Source organism: Ictidomys tridecemlineatus, chromosome 14 (assembly GCF_052094955.1).
Source record: "Ictidomys tridecemlineatus isolate mIctTri1 chromosome 14, mIctTri1.hap1, whole genome shotgun sequence".
Classification (NCBI taxonomy): domain Eukaryota; kingdom Metazoa; phylum Chordata; class Mammalia; order Rodentia; family Sciuridae; genus Ictidomys; species Ictidomys tridecemlineatus.
The window spans coordinates 51,275,141-51,295,474 of record NC_135490.1 but is presented as its reverse complement, the minus strand read 5'-3'; the positions used below and the strand labels follow the sequence as shown (position 1 = coordinate 51,295,474).

The 20,334-nt window shown below is 43.3% G+C and overlaps 2 pseudogenes; both read left to right on the top strand.

Annotated features, from left to right (window-relative positions):
- Positions 1 to 13,336: 13,336 nt before the first annotated feature.
- Positions 13,337 to 16,681, top strand: LOC144370396 (Krueppel-like factor 4 pseudogene; annotated as a pseudogene).
- Positions 16,682 to 19,684: 3,003 nt separating this feature from the next.
- On the top strand, positions 19,685 to 20,095 carry LOC144370530 (huntingtin-interacting protein K pseudogene; annotated as a pseudogene).
- Positions 20,096 to 20,334: the final 239 nt, after the last annotated feature.

The window sequence follows — 20,334 nt, the reverse complement described above, 5'->3', positions numbered from 1 at the left end:
GTACTTTTGCTTTACAGAATTGAGCAGGAGGTGGGCAGAGGACAGAAAGAGTTGAAAGGAAACTGGTTGTGGAGTCACAGTTGCAGAACCCAGGGTGTGTGAGATGGAATTCACTGGGCCAGTCTCTCTGCTTCTTGTGAGTCTGACATGGCCCTAAAGAACAAAAGGGGAATGGAGAATTGCAAAAGATATTCAGCTCAGGAGTCACAGTTCACCTCTGGTTTGGACTAACTGCTCCTTTCAGAGGTTGTGAAACCAAAGCACAGAGAGGTCGTTGACCTGCACACTGTCACACAGCAAGCAGCAGTAGCACTCATGAGAGGGGGTCATTCTACTTCTTGTACCCTGTGCAGATGGATGATCATCATTAAGAAACCCAAAGAAACACTAAGCACATCTTCAGGGTCATGGCTGGCCCTGGGACCCCTGAATAAAACACTCCTTATTATTATTCTGGCTATTTACTTAAAGACACTGCAGTTGGAGCAAAATACTGAGATTGCTACTGTGATCATCATGAAATGCCTCATTACAGGAGAGCATTCCCAAATATAGCAGAGGTGAATGCCTGTCTACACTGCATCAGGCCACATGGGCTGAAATCTGGACAGGCAGACTGGAGTACATGCTCCTCATGCTAAGTCCGCATCTGCAGTGCCAGCTGCCCCTGGTTGGCAGACTCAGCCTCTCAGCTCACTCAGGGGCATGGGGAAATGGATGCAGGAGGCAACATCCCCCCACAGCACTACAGAGTTCCCCGGGCTCTGTCAGGGCTGCCCTGAGACGACAAGTGGAGCTGCCTGCTGGGGCCCATGCCCTTCAGTCTCTCAGAAATCAGAGGAGAACAAGGGCAGTGCCAGCATCAGAAGGTGAAAGTGTGGCCAGTGGTGAAGAGGTCTCTGTAATTGCAGCCTCTCCTCAGGTTGCTATTCTTCTTTTTTTCCTTCCCTCCCTCAGTCTCTCTCTGTCCAAATATGAGCACCAAAAACAACAACAGACCCTGGATGTAGAACTTTGTGAGAATTTACTGAAGGGGCTGCTTCTCCCCATTATCTCATCTTGCTTTCTCACAGCTCCCACACCCTCAGATGGGTGTATCCAGAAGCAAGCTGACCCCTCCACTCAAGGTCCCCAGGAATGTCCTCCAGCTTGGCACCCTTTGGCTCCAGGGTGGCCTCTGCACAGCAATGAGATATCTGCATGGCTTTGGTTCTGCCCTGGGTTTCTGTCCCCCAGTTAGAGTGCTGCCCTCTGCTTGCCCATCTGCAGTGCCAGCTGCCCCTGGTTGGCAGACTCAGCCTCTCAGTTCCCTCAGGGGCATGGGAAATGAAGGCAGGAGGCAATGTCTCCCCAGAGTACTACAGAGCTCCCTGGGCTCTGTCAGGGCTTCCCTGAGCAGAGAAGCAGAGCTGCCTGCAGGGGCCCATGTCCTTCAGCCTCTCAGAAACCAGAGGAGAACAATGACAGTGCCAGCAGCAGAAGGCAATGGTGTGGCCAATGGTGAACAGGTCTCTGTAATTGCAGCCTCTCCTTGGGTCACTCTCCTTCTTTCTTTTCTTCCCTCCATCAGTCTCTCTCTGTCCAACTACAAGCACCAAAACAAACAACAGACCCTGGATGGAGAAGTTTGGGTGACTTTACTAAAGGGGGTGCTTCTCCCCATTATCTCATCCTGCTTGCTCAGGGCTCTCTCACCTTCATATGGGTATATGCAGAGGCTAGCCAGCCCTGCCTCTCAAGGTCCCCAGGAGTGTCCTGCATCTTGGCATCTTGGCAGTTTCTGCACAACCCTGAGATCTCTGCATTGGTGCTGACCTGAGTGTCTGTGTCTATCCTTAGACAAGGCTGGAGAGTTGCCCTTTCTCTTGCCTCTCAGGGGCACCCAAGTGTCTGTCATCATGCACTGAGGCAGGGGAGTGGGTGCCATCTGGGGACTGAGTGCACATGCACCTTTGGCTTCATCCTGGGGCCACTGTTCCCATCTTTCAACGGTTGCTGCCAGATCACCTCACCTATGATTTGGGGCATGTAACAGAACCCCACTGATGAGGGACAGTGCCAAAGGCATGGTCACTGCTCAGTTGTGCCCACCTCTGTCATACTTTCCACTTGTGCAAGCATCTTCAACCTGCCTGAAGCACTTCCTTCAGAGACATTTGACTCTCTGCTAGAGCAGCATGGCCTTAGATGTGGCAATTCCTCTTCGCAGGGGCATGAGTGTTCACAGAGGTGCTGAGCATGAAGCTCATGCCCAGACTTGGGGCAGAGGACCAGAGGGGTCAGAACACAGCATTTAGAAAGCTTTGGGTGGCCTTCGGTGATGGCTGGAAAAGCACACCTCAGAAGCACCTCCTCTCTTCTCTGCCAACTCATAGTGGGAATGTGAGCATAAAGGGAGGGTTTGTCAACCAGAGAAAGTAGTATACAGGCATAGACTGGGTTCCAGAAACTTTCTTCCAAGGGAAAGGGCACTCCTGCACACTGCTCTCCAGGTCAGCCTCCACACTAACCTGTGGTTTATGAATGAACTTATTAGAAACTGATCAGGCCTGGCTGCACACATAAAGCAGTCTTGAACAGCCACTGCATCTCAGAGTGGTTTCTTAGAACAAGAACAACCAGGAAAGGCCTGGGCCACAAGTTCTGGATCACCAGTGCTAATGAGACCAGTGGCTTCCAAGGAACACTGCTGGGAACAGTGGCTGGGTGGAGACTTCTGCCTAGAGCAGCCCCACTCGTGGACAAGTCCTTCATACCTCCAGCAGCTAAGCCTTGGCTTCCTCTTCTGCAAGAGAGGAAGGTTTTAAACTCACACAGGATATTGCCAGACATAAGGCCTCAAGGACACTGGCCTGGGGTGGAAAAGGTATTTCTCATGTAGACAATCCCCTAAGATAGAAACTGTGTAGTGGATTTGTTTGTTTTTTGGGGGCTTTTCTGATCCATTTTGGAAGCTCCTGGCTAGAGGAGGAGTGGCAGTTTCTCTTCTTCAGACTCCAGTTAGATCCACACCCCTGGGCACTTCTGTTATGGTCTCTCAAGGTCTTCCAGGGCCACAGACACTGCCATCCTGGACAGCCCTTATCCATGCTCAACAGCCCATGAAGATGTTTAAACTACCAATCCACAGGGAACCCTTAAAATCCAGCCAATCCCACTTCACTGTGCATACACAGGCTGCTCCTACAACCCCAGTTGCTATGACCCAGCCCATGGGTGCAGCCCCATATGGCCCTGCTGGGCACCTTCTCTCCCTTGGGGCTCTAGGTCACAGCATTCTTTCCATCTTCCTGGATGTCACTGTGGTGTGTCATGTCCTACCATACAAGGACCCTGGAATCTTGAAAACTGCTAGCATTCCAGGAGGCCTTCAATACCCCTGCTTAGCAGGCCTACTCCTTGTTCTGATCCCCAGTTTTTCTTGTTCCTTGAGTGACATCAGATAGCCCTGTGTTGCTCCCAACTCAGACACTCCTGGCTTCAAGGCCTCATGCCAATGCTTGTGGCTATATCTCTGCACTCAGCCCTCCAAGAAAGGGTGTTCATTATCATGTCTTCTCCAGGGATTGTGACAAGCACATCCAGGCCATCCCAGATGCCCCTAGGGCAGTCATGGCTGTTTTGAATGTTAGGACATTCCCTGTGTATGGGCACATCATGATCTCATTCCACCCAGCAAAAGGAGAGGCAGAGGACAAGGGCTGCCATTCTCAAAGGAAAGCAAAGTTTGTGCTCAAGCCCATCTTCCTGGAGCAGTAAACCTGGGCCATGGGCCAAAAGGAGACTAATCACCCAAAGCTAGAGCCACACTGATGGGATGGGAAAATGGGCCTTCATCACATACCTGAGGACTTCCACCCATGTGTCCTCTGCTGTCCTGAGGATGGTACTCCTAAAACCTGTGAGTTCCTTATGAAGTATGTACTATACTTTTTTAAAAAAACAAATATTGTTTAGTTGCAATGGACCTTTATTTTATTTATGTATATGTAGTGCTGAGAATCGAACCCAGTACTTTACACATGCTAGGCATGCGCACTGAGGTCCTACCCAGCCCCTGTATTACACCTTTCACAATTTAAAAGCATTTGCTGATTAAAGTGTGAACATTTAAGATGCAGAACTCATTTAGAAACTCCACATTGGCTTTGTTTGTTTGCAGAATTGTTTTTCCTAAATTAAAAATGTCCTTTCTTTAAATCAAAGAAGGTCCAGTATGACCAAGGCTCTTTTAGGGGATCTGCAAAAAGGTTGTGATTTTCTGAAATTTGAAATGTTGAAATGAATTCTGTGTAGATTTCTGCATTTTTGACAAAAGGTTCCCTGACTTAGGTCACTTGAAATAGATGGAAGGGGAAGACCAGGAAAATAATGGAAAGGGGGCCAGAAAGGCACAAACTGGAGAAGGCAGCTGTGCAGGTGTGGAGCTGTGGCCTCAGAATGGTGCTATGTCCCAAAGTGCACTCTGCATCTGCAAAAGCCTAGGGGCACTGTAATGTGTTTCCTCTTTATGGTACTAGAGAGTGGGTTACCCTGGAGACTCACCAAGAGTGGCTGGCAGGGGGCCTTCTAAATAGAGGTGGCAGGAGCTGAATACTGATGACAACTGATTTGCTTTGGGAAGGTTGTGAGGAGTGTTGCAAATAGCCCAGTGATCTTTGCAAAGTCATTTCTCAGGATGTCTGAGAGTCAAGCATGCCCCAAATGGAATCTCAGCTCTATGCTTGACTGCACGGCTTTGGAAATTAGAAGCTACCTCTTGAATTTCAGTTCTCTTGACCCCTAAAATGGAGATAATGAGAAATATGAAGGAATAAGTTTGAAGCAAGGATTAAATAAATTTTTGCACTTGCAGGTAGCCTGCAGAACACCTGGTAGAGACATGTACAAGCACCCATGCACTATTCTGGTGTGCCATTGATTCTCATGATGAAAAATGTGCACTTATAATTGAACCAAATAAAGGCTTTGCACTGGTAATCACCCTGGACTTAATTATGCTATTTGGTTACAGTTAGATCTGGTTGTTGACCTAATTATCCAGGTCTAGAATTAGACTCTACCTCTGACCTAGTAAGAGCTGTTCCCAGTTGCTCCAACAACCTATCTGGTGGTAAAAGGACACCTGTAGTCAAAGATTTGCCACAATCAGCCTCAAGCATCCCATAAGCTAAAGGTACAGGTAGTGAAGAAAATCTAATTTTCCTCAAGTCCTCATTAATTACAGCATGTCATCACAGGCTGATAAGTATTTACCCCGCAGAACAAAACAATGTGCTAATTCTCTTTCCAGCCACAAGCTGAACTGCCATTTAAACAGGGTATGATATTTAAAATATTAATTTCATTATCTTCTAGCATGTTATAATTGTAACTCCAATATATGGCTCAGCATATATTTGCATGTGTAAGTAATCCATCACTTCATGACATAAATGGCTGTTGGTTTGACTTATTACATGAGCTGGCATATAGCTACTGGGAAAGTGATGACTTTTTTTCTGCATTGAAGCCTCCCAATGCAGGAGAAAGAATGTAAGGGCAGCCAGGCAGGAGGAGTGCCACATCCCTCACCTGGGAGGTATGCTCTGCCTCAGAGAGGTTCAGTGATGCTTGCCCTTTCTGCTGCCAAGCCAGCCAACAGACTGAAAGTCACTTCAGATCTCCTCAAAGTCCCCCATCTTTGGGGGGGGGAGAGGGTGTCTGGAGGTCTCTATCCAGCTGCAAAGTGCTAAGAATTCAATGTCTATATTAATTCTCTAGGGTATTGTTCTCCAGAGTCTTTATGTACACTTTTGTCAATAAGTACTCACACACAATTCCATAAAATAATTTCTCCAGTAGCTGTCAGTTCTACCTGCTAAACACCCAGTTTACACTCTCACCATAAATACCACAGAATTGTCACTCTAGAGCCTCTAAGCTTGATAAATTAGATGATTGGCCCTGAGTACAAGTGGCAAGTGATATAAGGAAGGGACACCCATGGTGGGCAGGCATACTCAGAATGGCCAGTATTACCTGCAGACCTTGCAGCATGGTCCAAGCCATTATGGCTGCCATGGCTGACCAGGAGCCTCTGCCTGGAGTATCTGGTCTTCTCAGTCATCACTGCCCGCCCCCCCCCCCGTCAGATTTCTATGTCCCCTGAGGGACTTTCCTAGTCCTCTTCTCTCTCTCTAGAACATTCCCTTTCCCCTCTGAGAACCTTCCTTTTCACAATTACACCATGGATTACCCAGTCACTCCTTCTGGAGCCTGCTTGGAAATTAGCTTCACAACACTCTGGAGGTTTCTCCCTCTCAACCCTGTCTTCACAAGCCACTCTCTGTAAACCCACATTTTTCCCATTGCTCTTTATCCCTCCTGACCTACCCTATATTTACTTTTGTCTATCTCCCCCTTCAAAATTATAAGCTCCATTTACATTCTATCCCCAATGCCTAGAACAGAGATATTCAATAAATGTTTGTTCAGACAAATCCTGAATCATCATCTACCACAGGAACTCAGCACACACCATCAAATGAAACAGACCCTTCCTCCACACAAACCTGTTTATGGAGAGCTGGGATGTGAGGCCATGTTTCCAACAGAAACCATGGTGCTTAAGTGGAAATCCAATCATGCCTCCCAAAGAATCCTTTGTCCACTCTCCTCCCACTGGTGAAACAGGTCACATGACCAAGTCTGAGGGCAACAGAATCAAGGCTGGGATTTGAGCAAGTAATCTAATCCATCTGAGCTGCTGACATCATCATCATCACATGGTAATCATCATCATCATCATGCCATCCTCCCCGACAGCATTATGTCACTACTATTGTTGTTATCAGCATCATGGTCACTGTCATCATTATTATCACCATCACTGTCATCATCATTGCCATTGCCATCATTATCATCACTATCACCACCACAATCACCACCACCATCACCACCATCATTACCATTGGCCTCACTGGCATCACCACCACCACCATCATTGTCATCACCATCATTGCCATCATCACCATTGCCATCATTGGCATCACCAGAACCTCTGAGGAAAGACAACAATACATAGGGTCAGCCCCTTCCATCAAGCTCATAAGCAAAGTTGGCACAAGAAATTCTCATGGCTATGAATCTAGTGATGATGTGGTTTGTACATTCAGGAAAGATGGGTGTGAGGGTCATGTGAGAGCACATGAGGGCCTGGTGAGCACACCATGATAAAGCCTGAGAGTGACCTGCTGTGCCCACTGAGGCAAGTATCTTTCTCACACAGAAACCAATCAGCTTGAGGCAGATAAATGCACATTATAGGTAAAATATAAATGTGAGATTGTGAAGAGCAGAGCAGTTAAAAATTTAGTGTCAGACAGTAAACTTCACTCTGTTATTCACTCCAATTTGAAGAAAAACATAACATAATTTACAAGATTGCATATTTCCTAAGAATGTTTTTAACCTGATATTCTGAAATAATGACTATTGTCTCTATTTCAAAACTTGCTGAGTAATCCATCTGGACTTTCATTATTTTATGGTGAATGAAATCCATCAGTTTGTTAAAGTGAACAAGGGCCATCTATTTTACTTATTATTTATAGTTTTTTTAACTAGTTTATTGCTCTGGTGTTTTTGGTGTCTCACATTTTCTTATGGGGATGAATTATTGCCCACAGGTAGCTGGCTTGGAGGAGATGCCCAGTAGTGAATCAAGGGGGCAGGTGGTCAGGAGAAGGAATAATGGGACATCAGATGTCTATGGACTAACAAACATACAATCAGACTCACTGTACAAAATGAAGGTGCTCCTCAAAGATGCTGCCTGGATCCTCTGAATGTGTCACGGTTTGGGGAGAGATCACTTTGACTTTCAAGTTGTTGTCCTCATTTCTCATTGGCCTCTGGAGGGCAGAGGCCCCTGCCAAATTAGCGTGATGTGAATCCTTTCCCTGGCTGTAAGGAAGTTGACTTTGGCCCCCAAATCTGCAGAAAGAGACAACATGTGAAATGCATTGTGAGACTGCCATAAGTCAATGAAAATTAAAGACAATAAAAAGAACTCTTTATCACAAGACACTCACTGGCTTTGGTTTCTTGAAGCTTCAAACCCAGACACTAAGCAACCATCAGGAAGTATTAATCCTATGCTCCCGAGAATCTGGACATGATCTGAACTCTTTGGACAGTAGCCATGTCCACACTCTGCAAGTTTCTGGAAACCTGGTTTAGAGAGGACTGAAGTATTCTTCAATACAGATGAATGCTATGTTCTTAAAGTATTAGTTTTCCCTACTGCCAACCCCAACCTTGAAGTTTTACAAAAGAAAGAAAATGATATGTCTACAAATTATTTTCATGAAACATGACATTGTTCTACTGATTGTGGGCAGTGGAGGAAGAAAACAAACCCAGCAGTTCCAATGCTGAGTGTTTCTCATTGTCTGTCCCTCCTCCTTCTTTGTGTGAATATCCAAGGGATGCCCTGCTCCCTTGCCTTGTGTCTGCTGAGCCCTGCACAGGGAACAGCAGGGGTATAAGTAGCTTTGATGAAAGCTCAGGTTTAAGTCACTGACTCAACTCCAATGTGTTAGTTTGCTCACCCATGTCATGCAGCTCCTGTCAGGACATGGAGCCACTGGCCCACCCTCAGCCACCTCTTTCCTCTTACAGAATCTGGCTTTTGGAAGAAAGGCTGCTCTCTTTCTATGGCCTCTGCACCTGCTGGAGGTGGAGACTGATGTTTGAATGTACTTGCAAAGTTTGTCTCTATTCCCAAGTGGTGAACCTGCCCATGTATTCCCTTGAGGAGCTTCACAAGATTCTGTACCTGAAGGTCCTGCTCATTTTTCACAGCTGGTTTAAATTTTCATCTTTACTCTGAATTTTATGACTACAGAGAGGCAAGCCCAGCTAGGAGTTTGGAACACTCAGTGCTTTCTTCATCTGATTTTCTACAGCAAACTCTTTTATTTCTTAATGCCCTGTTTACATTTAGCCTGGCTGTAAATTTCCCTCCTACAAAGGAAGATTTTCCATGTGGTTCAGGTGGTCTCCATTTCTGAAATCACATCCTGTGTCCAATTCCCTGTCACCACTCTCTGGGTCCCTTCCCCAAGTAGGAAAGGCAAGTGTTGTCCTCACCTGGGTCCCTAACAGAGGCTGGATAGACCCATCTTCTATTCACGCAGATTCTCCCCTCTTCTCCTGCTTGGCTCATGTGAAATCAGTCCATTGTCCCCTAACACCCTCTAGGGCTCTGAGGTCCCTTTGGACTTGGACTTATTGGGATCAGAGGATTTTGTTTCTTGGAATGACAGCCATTCTGGAATGAGACATCAACAGTTAAAGGGAAAGGGGGACATTCTTATTCTCAGAAAAACTCTGCTTTACTCTTGAAGAGATGAATTTTTTTCAGATTTGTATTACTTTCCATCAAACTCAGAGACTGTGGCTTGCTAGGAATGGTAATCTCGGTGGAGGGAGACTTGGGTCTTCATAAGCTCAACAAGCAGGTGATGCTGGTCTTGAATTTCATGAAATCTTTTAAACTCATGCACAAATTACTTGGCTCCAATTTTTGCCTCCATAAATGAGTTTTTACTGTAGCAATCATTACTTCAGGCCCTGCCACCCTCTGCAGAACAATACAGGCTTGAGCATAAGCTTCAGATACTATAAAGAACATCTCCCCAACTCTCCAGAGTTGGATGTGATAGGGTGATAGTCAGCACTGAGGGGCCCTGTGGAACAACTTCTGCTTTCCAGTCCCATGCTGGGGACATGGGACCCTGTGGATTGTTCTTCTTAAAACCCGAGCAAGAACCTGGCAACCAGGGAGCATTTTCAGTATGCCAAGAAAGGGAGCCAGGTTCAACAAGGGGTGTTGCCTGTTGTCTAACCTCTTCTATTTGAAGGTCATCAGGTACAAGTGGTTAAGGGTGCTTAAAGTCAGAGATAACCAGCAGTGACTGGCAATTAAGCCCCCAAAGAGTGCTAAACAAAACCAAAGGTATGGAAGCTAAGCCTATCCCTCATATTCTGCCCCTGGGCCCCAGCAGCAAGGTCAGTGCCTCTGCAGAGGAGGCACATGGTCTTGTCACTGTCTGTGGCTCCTCTGCTTCTCTATGTAGACTCTTCTTGCAGCAGCCTGCCAGCTGACCTGCTGTCACAGGTCACAAAAACCTCCCCTAAGAGTCTTTCTGTTGACTGCTTAGTGTCCTTGGAGGCAGGCAAGAGGCACCTATCCTCCAAGTACAGGAATCCAGCCCCAAGTGCAGGAGAGAAATGAGAAGGGCCTTCCAAGCGTATCTGGTTTTAAAGATAATCATTTTCCTTGTGCTGAGTGCAATTTGTAGTGGACAGACAGATCTTAAGGGCATAGCTCTGAGGACTTTTAAAAAGCCTTCAACAACACAATGAGTTCTGGAACAAGATAAAGGATACCTTTCCTGGTCAGCACAGGCCCTGGTGGCGGTAAGCATGCTCACTTTAGATTCTTGGAGACTGGTTTGCTCAATGCTGCCTGTCAAGCCATGAAAATATCCAGATATACTCTTCCATGTTCACCCTCCTGCAGTTCGACAAGCTGCATGGGCCAGGAGTCTCTTCCTTCTTCCTTCTGAGGAGTACCTGCCACTTGAGGACTAGTCCTGTTCATACTCCTAACGACAACGAGGTGGCTTCTTCCCTTTTGTCCACTGTGAGTAAAGCTTCTAGGAACACTGGTGTTCACTTCTTCATTATGGTTTTATTCCTCTGGCTGAATGCCAAAGTGTGTGGTTCTAGGAAACAAGGAAGTGACAAACCCTTGTCCAGATGGCAACAGTACTGTTCAGTCCTCCAACAGTGCCTATGTGTCATCTCTCCATGCCTGTTCCAGTGTTGGTGATATGCACAATAGAGGGTGTGCAGTATGACTTCACCAGGGCTTTCATTTCCATTCCCAAATGAAAAAGGGAGAGAGACACTTTTACTTGCTTTAGACATCACTCTTTGAGAGCTTTTTATTAAAATTTTCTTTCACTTTTCAATGTGCTGCTTGTCTTTTTATTGAAATGCAATACTTTTTTTTCATTCTAGATAAAAATCTTAAATTAAGAATATTTTCTCCCCTTCTATAGATTGCCCATGTACTTTCATAAAGATGTTTGAAATTATATATAGATTTTTAATTTTTGTTAGGTCTAATTTATATATTTTTAAGAGAGAGAGAGAATTTTTTAATATTTATTTTTTAGTTTTTGGCAGACACAACATCTTTGTTTGTATGTGGTGCTGAGGATGGAACCCGGGCTGCACGCATGCCAGGCGAGCGCGCTACCAATTGAGCCACATCCCCAGCCCTATATATATATTTTTTTATTTTACTTGAATTTTTCTTAAGAATTGTTTTCTAGTCCCATGATTAAAAAGTATGCATTCTCCTATGTTGTCTTCAAAAGGTTGCAAATCTCATTTTTCCATTTAAGTCTGTGATTCATTGTTATGTGATTTTTTGTATAGTGTCATTTAAGGGTGAAATTTTATTTTTCTCCACCTGAATATCAACTTTTTCTACCATAATTTCATAAAAACTCCTGTATTCCAAAGTCAAACAATTATAAAACAATGAATCTGTTTCAAGACACTTCCCTGTTCTAATGACTGGCAAATATTTACTTTCTTATATTTATTCTTTAGTATTTTTTTGTTTTTAAATGATATACTAAACTGTATTCATTAAATTTCTTTTCCAAATTTTAATTTCTAGAGTACAGAAATTGCTTCATTATACATTAGCCTTTTATCTCATTGCTTATATTATATGGTATGGTTTGGATATTAGCATTAAGACTGGCTTTCTAACTGTAGCAAACTGTTTTCTCCTCCTCTACATTTTGAGAGCATGTCTTTAAGGATAAATTTTTTTTTTCATTTTTTTAAGTGCTGGGAATAAACACCATGTCCTCCTGTGTGCTAGGCAAGTATTTTACAATTAAGCAACACTCCCAACCCTAAAAACATTAATTATTTTTTCCTTATGTGTTTGAGAGAATTTATGAGTGAAGCCACAAAGCCCTTAAGTTTCTTTGTTGGGAATGTTTTGATTTATTTAACTGATTTTGTCCTTGAAGAGCTTCATTCCTTCTTTGCTCCATTTTGATAAGCTAAACCTTTCAAGGAATCTAACCATATTATCTGAATGGCAGATTTCCTTGAAAAAGTTATTGACAACATTTTCTTATGAATGCTTCTAGAACTGTAGTAATTTCTTCTTGTGATGATATTGGTAATGTGCATTTTATTTCTTGGTCTTATTAGGAATTTGTTGATTTTATGAGTATTTTTGCAGAATCAAATTTTGGCCTCTGGAATTTCCCTCTATTGTTTCCTATTTCATGTATTCACACTCACTATTGATGCCTTATTTTCACCTGCTTCAGTATTAATTTGCCCTTCTTCTACATACTCTTTAGGTGATGGCTTAGATAAAGGACTTAAAAAACATGTTTCTAGAAAAGACCCAATAATAAATATTTTAGACTTTATGGACAACACAATCTTTATGGGAATGACTCAACTCTGCCATTGTGTGCAAAAACAGCCATAGAAATTACATAATGTGTGACCTTGGCTCTATGACAATAAAATTTTCTTGGCAAAAACAGGCATCAGGCAGGTTTTGTCTTGTGAGCTATTATAGATTATCAGCTTTAATAAGCTCTTCATTTATAATAAATGAAAATATTCCATGAATATTTAGCCATCTTACACAGTTTGATATGTTCTGATTTTTTACTATGATTCAGTTCAAAGAGTTTTCTAAAGGTCCTTGTGATTTTCCTATTTCACCCAAGGGTTCCATAGAATTTTTCATGTTACTTCCTAATATTTGTAAATTTTTTTCATAATATTCTTATTTAGTTTTTGTTGTTTCTGTTTTTGTAGTAGTACCAGGCATTGAACCCTGAGTCACTTAGCGCCTGAACCACATCCAAAGCCTTTCTTACATTTTATTTTGAGGCAGGATCTCTCTAAGTTGCTTAGGGCCTCAGTAGATTGCTGAGGCTGGCTTTGAAGTGGTGATCCTCCTGAGAATGAATGCCAGGTCCTCCTGTATGCTAGGCAAGCATTTTACTATTAAGCAACAATCCCAACCTCAGCCTCCCAAGTCACTGGATAATATTAACTGCTTGAGAGGTTATGACAAAACTAATCCCCTCAGAACAAATGCTGAATGTCTTATTTAATATAATGAGGCTGATTAATATTGGGGTAGGGAAGGGGAGCATGGGAGAAATAAATAAACTCTAGATAAGGCAGAGGGGTGGGAGGGGAAGTGAGGGGGTATGGGGATAGAAATTATGGTTGAATATGTTGAACATCATTATTCAAAGTATATGTATGAAGACACAAACTGATGTGATTATACTTTGTATACTATCAGAGATAAAAAAAATTGTGCTCTCTATTTGTAATAAACATTATAATGAATTCCACTTTCACATATAAATAAATAATAATAATAATAAAAGAAATTTCAAGATGAGGATGAACAACTTACTGAGACTCTGCCCCATATAACTTTAAGACTGGTGTCTACTTTTAAATAGAACAGCACCCTTTGTTTCAACTGTAAGAACTACACAGCAACGTGGACCTTATTATTTTCAAAGTTTCACAAAATAAAATATTACCAAATTAATAAGTTGGGCATTAAAATACTCACTAAATGAAGTCATACCATTAAAGTGTATGATAAATTACCTGATACATGACTAAATACACTTAACAAGAAATTGACAGGTAAGATAAATTACATGAAACATGACAAAATACATTTAATAAGAAAAGACAAAAACACCAGAGTTCCCCGGCCAGAGAGAACGAGCGCGGCTGCGGGTGCGCGGAGAACAGAGGCGGTGGCGGGAGGCGGCGGCATCAGGAGCCGCCGAGTGCCCTTCCCCGCCCCTCTGGCTCCCCACCCAGCCACCGTGGCCCGCGCCCATGGCGGCGCGCGCTCTGCGCAACCCCCAGGACTCCGCGCCCTGCGCCGCCTCCCAGCTCGCAGATTCGCGCCACCGCGGCCATTCTCACCTGGCGGCGCCGCCCGCCCACCGCCCCGGCCACACACAGCCCCTGCGCCCACGACGACAGCCGCAGCGACCGCGACAGCGGTGGGGGACGCTGCTGAGTCGAAGAGAACTCAGCCTGGCCACAGGACCTACTTACTCGTCTTGCTGATTGTCTATTTTTATAAGAGTTTAGGACTTTTCTAAAACTTTTGTACACAAAGGAACTTTTTTAAAAAAGATGTCCTCAATATATATTTAATCCAAAGAAGAAGAATCTCGGGCAATTGGGTTGTTTCTTTTTCTTTTCTTTTTGGTTTTTGGCTCCGTTTCTAAGGTTTTTTTTTTTTTTACCCCCCTCTTGACTTTGGGGTTCGCATACCCCAGCTGCTTCGGGCATGCGAGGACCTTCTGGGCCCCACATTAATGAGGCAGCCACCTGGCGAGACTGACATGGCTGTCAGCGACGCGCAGCTCCCGTCCTTCTCCACGTTTGCGTCCGGCCCGGCGGGAAGGGAGAAGACACTGCGTCCAGCAGGTGCCCCGAATAACCGCTGGAGGGAGGAGCTCTCCCACATGAAGCGACTTCCCCCGGTGCTTCCCGGTCGCCCCTACGACCTGGCCGCGGCGACTGTGGCCCCAGACCTGGAGAGTGGCGGAACCAGCGCTTCGTGTGGTGGTAGCAACCCGGCCCTTCTACCCCGAAGGGAGACGGAGTTCAACGATCTCCTGGACCTAGACTTTATTCTCTCCAACTCATTGTCCCACCAGGAGTCGGTGGCCGCCACCGTGTCCTCGTCGGCTTCAGTCTCATCTTCTTCATCCCCATCGAGTAGTGGCCCTGCCAGCGCGCCCTCCACCTGCAGCTTCAGTTATTCGATCCAGGCCGGGGGTGACCCGGGTGTGACGCCAGGCGGCACCAGCGGCGGCCTCCTCTATGGCCGGGAATCAGCGCCGCCTCCCACCGCTCCCTTCAACCTGGCGGACATCAACGTTGTGAGCCCTTCAGGCGGCGGAGCTCCTGTGGCCTGAATTGGACCCCGTGTACATTCTGCCGCAGCAACCGCAGCCGCCACGTGGCGGGCTGATGGGCAAGTTTGTGCTGAAGGCATCGCTGAGCGCCCCTGGCATCGAGTACGGCAGCCCGTCGGTCATCAGTGTTAACAAAGGCATTCCCGAAGGCAGCCACCCGGTGGTGGTAGCGCCCTACAGCAGCGGGCCGCCTCGCATGTGCCCCAAGATCAAGCAGGAGGCAGTTTCCTCGTGCACGGTCGGTCGACCCCTAGAGGCCCACTTGGGCGCTGGACCCCCGCTCAGCAATGGGCACCGGCCTAGCACGCATGACTTCTCCCTGTGGCGGCAGCTCCCCAGCAGGACTACCCCGACCCTGGGTCCCGAGGAACTGCGGAGCAACCGGGACTGTCACTCTGCCTTGCCGCTTCCCCCAGGATTCCATCCCCATCCGGGACCGAACTATCCACCCTTCCTGTCCGACCAGATGCAGCCACAGGTCCCACCACTCCACTACCAAGAGTTCATGCCACCTGGTTCCTGCGTGCCAGAGGAACCCAAGCCAAAGAGGGGAAGAAGGTCTTGGCCCCGGAAAAGGACCGCCACTCACACTTTCTATTATGCCGGCTGCGGCAAAACCTATACAAAGAGTTCTCATCTCAAGGCACACCTGCGAACCCACACAGGTGAGAAACCTTACCACTGTAGCTGTGGGTGGAAATTTGCCCGCTCTGATGGACTGACCAGGCACTCCGTTCCAGTGCCAGAAGTGCGACCGGGCCTTTTCCAGGTCGGACCACCTGGCCATACACATGAAGAGGCACTTTTAAATCCCAAATAGTGGATATGACCCACACTGCCAGAAGAGGATTCAGTATTTTTTTTAACCTTTCACACACAGTCTTCCCACGGGGGGAGGAGCCCAGCTGACAAGTACTACAATCATGGTCAACTTCCCCAGGAGTCAGCTTGGGAAGGAACGGATGATCATAGAAAGGAGGAATGCAAAAGACAAATCAAAGAACTGACGGGGTCTGTGACTGGATCTTCTATCATTCCAATTCTCAATCCAACTTGAACATGCCTGGACTTACAGAATGCCAAGGGGTGACTGGAAGTTTGGATATCAGGGTATAAATTAGATCCGAGAGTTGGGGGTGGGGGGATGGAAGACCAGAATTCCCTTGAATTGTGTTTCCATGCCATATTAAGCATAAAGATCACCTTGTATTCTCTTTGCCTTCTAAAAGCCATTATTATGTTAGAAGAGGAAGAAATTCAGGTACAGAAAAAAATGTGTTTTTTAATAGCCTAAGAGATGGTGCTTGGTGAGTCTTGGTTCTAAAGGTACCAAATGAGGAAGCCAAAGTTCTCAAACTGCTGCATACTTTGACAAGGAAAATCTATTTTTGTCTTCCGATCTACATGTATGACCTAAGTCAGGTAAATACGCCTGGTTTACTTCTTTTACATTTTTTAGGCAGACAGTCTGTTATGCACTGTGGTTTCAGATATGCAATAATTTGTACAATGGTTTATTCCCAAGTATGCCTTAAGCAGAACAAATGTATTTTTTTCTATATAGTTCCTTGCCTTAATAAATATGTAATATAAATTTAAGCAAACTTCTATTTTGTATATTTGTAAACTACAACGTAAAAAAATGAACATTTTGTGGAGTTTGTATTTTGCATACTCAAGGTGAGAATTAAGTTTTAAATAAACCTACAATATTTTATCTGAACAATGAAAAAAAAAGACAAAAACACCAAGAGAAAAACTGCCAAGTGACTTGAGTAGCCTCTTTATACAGGTGATATCTAAGTGCTCACTATTCATAGAAATATCAGCATCTTGATAAATTAGAAAAAGACTAAATATAATAATACCAAATGCATACAATTAAATAGTATTAATGAAGATGTGGAGTAAGAAGTTCTTGTAAATTACAGATGAAGTGTAAGTTGCTGTTTTTTTTTAATTGTGTGCCTATTGAAAAACATGATTCTTCCCCATCAGTAGCATTAAAATATAGAAATGATTGCCCTTGTAAACCATAATAACATATAAAAGTATAGTAGAATGAATTAACACAGTTAATTCATTCAGATTTTATCATATTTTACCACAGTTAAAATCTGTATGGTGGAGGAAAAGAGAATGTGCACATTGTAAGAAGATACAAATAATAAAGTGTGAATAAAATGGTTTCTAATGTTGAGACACATTTTGGCCACACTACATTCAGTCTAACCCATAGTACAAAATATCAAATCAGTATTATATAAATGTCATATTTGTATACTACTTCACACAGTGCATATATGTTTTAAAAGATATGCAAAATTTATGGGAAAATAAAAATTTGGACAAAGACATAAAAGGTCCAATTACACAAATGTGTTTAGATACTACTCATCATTACAAATACAACAATTTTTTCTTAATGTAATATTGAATATTTTTCATCAAAATTTTAGCATGTGGAGCTGGGGTTGTTGCTCAGCAGTAGAGTCTTCACCTAGCACATGTAAGACACTGAGTTCAATTATCAGAACCACATAAAAATAAATAAATAAAATAAAGGTATTATGTATAAGTACAACAAAGAAAAGACATTAACAAAAAAATTTCAGCATTTTTCTCTGATAAAGGAAAGAGATTAAAGAGAAAAAATACTTTGGAGAAAAATTATGTATGAATTACCCCCAAAATCTCTGCTTCAGGGAAGCAAATTAACTAGTAGTATCATTAAGTGTCAGTGATGTATATTATAAAACTATAATATAATAATAAAGAACAAGGAGTCACAGTATAAACCAAAACCAAAGATTAATTTACATACATATATTTTTTTATTGGTAAGAGCATTAGAATATTCTAAGCTTATCCATATCCAAAATAACAGTAGAAGTAAGGGATAATACAATGCAATCTAAAATTAGATATTTGGGCTGGGGTCACAGTTCCCTGTGAGTTTGCATTCAGAATATCTAAGATACTGGGTTCAAACTCATCACAAAAAGCATATGTTCAGCTGAGATGAAGTTAGAAGTTGTTTTAATCTGCCTTTTCACCACTGTGACTAAAGAAATTGGCCAGAGAAATCGTAGAGGAATAAATGTTTATTTGCAGGCTTAGGGTTTCAGAGGTCTTATTCTTTGGAAGAATGCTCAATTTCTCAGGGTTCAAAGTGAGACAGAATATCATGGCAGAAGGGTGTGGAAGAGGGAAGAAACTTACATGGTCATCATGAAGCAGAGACTCTCTTTTGGGGGGAATATACAAATTTACATTCCGAAGCCAAATCCCCAATTTCCACTTCCTCCAGTGACACACTATCACTTCAGTTACCACAGTTAATTCATTCAGGGATTAATTCAGTGATGAGGTTAACTCTATGACCAAGTAATTTCTTCTCCTAACATTTCTGCATTGTCTACATGTGAGCTTTTGGGGGGACACCAACAACTGGATCATAACAGAAATATAGCAGAATATAGGCTTGTAACCATTTCTTTCTCTACTGAAAAATTAAATACACATCTACTCATTTTATGGGTCTTTCTCTGACAAAGCCACAAATGAATTCAGATACATTGGACAATTGAGATTTAGATACATTTTGCACAATTGAAAAAATACCTACAGTGAAATGAGTAGATATAGCTGGGATACACCAGGGCATTTGAGTTGTTGAGTGAAGTGCCATATATGTGAAAAAAAATCAGGGTTAACCTTAAATAAAAACAGATTGAGATCATATAAGCTGACTTTAAAATTTTCTGTGATTTTCATCTTAATGTATTCATTGGTTAGAGAAGAAGTGATATATAAGTATGAAAATGACAAAGTGGTAGTCTTCTTCTTGGTGCCTTTTCATTTGCATCACAACCTGAAGTCAGGTCAGAAAATTTAAATATCAAAGATGTCAGTTTTTTCCCAAAAAGAGATTTTTCCAGTGGTTTTGATAACTTCTGTTGCTGGAAGAATTGCTTCTCTCTCAACTCAATTATAGGTACCAAAGGGAAAAATCAAGCCAACTACTGATAGAATAAATAACATTTGAGCACTTTCTGAGGCCTGACCTACCTTTCTTCACCCCAAAAATAATTCCAGGCCTACCAATTGTTTTTAGAAGTAATTTCTCCATGTACTGAGCATCTAAAATTAGTGCCTTCTGTTCCAGGGAGTATATCCTAAAAATTTCTATAAGCAATAGAGACTGAACATGTGCAAATATATTCACATATTACAAACAGGTGGATTTGTATTGTTTGTAACTACTTGCAAAAACTAAAATTTTCAGCATTACTGTTAAAACTGTGTTAGAAATCAAAGATTCCTGTTTCATCACAGAAAATATTTACAGCACACTCTTCTTCTAGCCTGGAATATAACACAGTTGCACCAGAAGCTTAATGCATCAGTCAAATGAAAAAGTTCCTGCACTCTGTGTCGTCTTGTCAGAATGCCTATGATAAAAATCTGAAAGAAAGGGGCTGGGGTTCTGACTCAGTTATAGAGTACTTGCCTAGAACATGGGAGGCACTGGGTTTAAGCATCAGAACCACATAAAAATAAAGAAAACAAAAGTTACTTGTTTATCTATGACTAGTGAATAAATAAATAAAATATTTATAGTAAAAAATAAAAATCTGGCGACCGAGGGGGACGTGGAACTGGAGTTGGAAACCGAGACCAGCGGCCCCGACCGCCCCCCCCAGAAGCCACGGAAGCATGACAGTGGTGCAGCGGACCTGGAGCGGGTCACCGACTATGCGGAGGAGAAGGAGATCCAGAGTTCCAATCTGGATATGGCTATGTCCGTGATCGGAGATAGAAGGTCTCGGGAGCAGAAAGCCAAACAAGAACGGGAGAAGGAACTGGCAAAGGTCACTATCAAGAAAGAAGATCTGGAGTTGATAATGACAGAGATGGAGATTTCTCGAGCAGCAGCAGAGAGGAGCTTGCCGGAACACATGGAAAACGTGGTGGAGGCTCTTATTGCTCTGACCAACTGATATGTACTTTTTCAGGCATATTTACAGGATTAACTTATTGCAATAAAGACTTTTTTTGCAATAAATAAATAAATAATAAAAATCTGAAAGATAGTAGGTACCCCAGAACATATATGCATGGATATAAAGACTCAGTTGTGAAAATGCTGGTGGGAATATAAATTGAATAAAGCTATTTTTGAAAATGATATTAAGGTTCTTCAGTAAGTTGAAATAAAAATGCCACATGATTCAGTAGTAGTAATTCTGGGTAT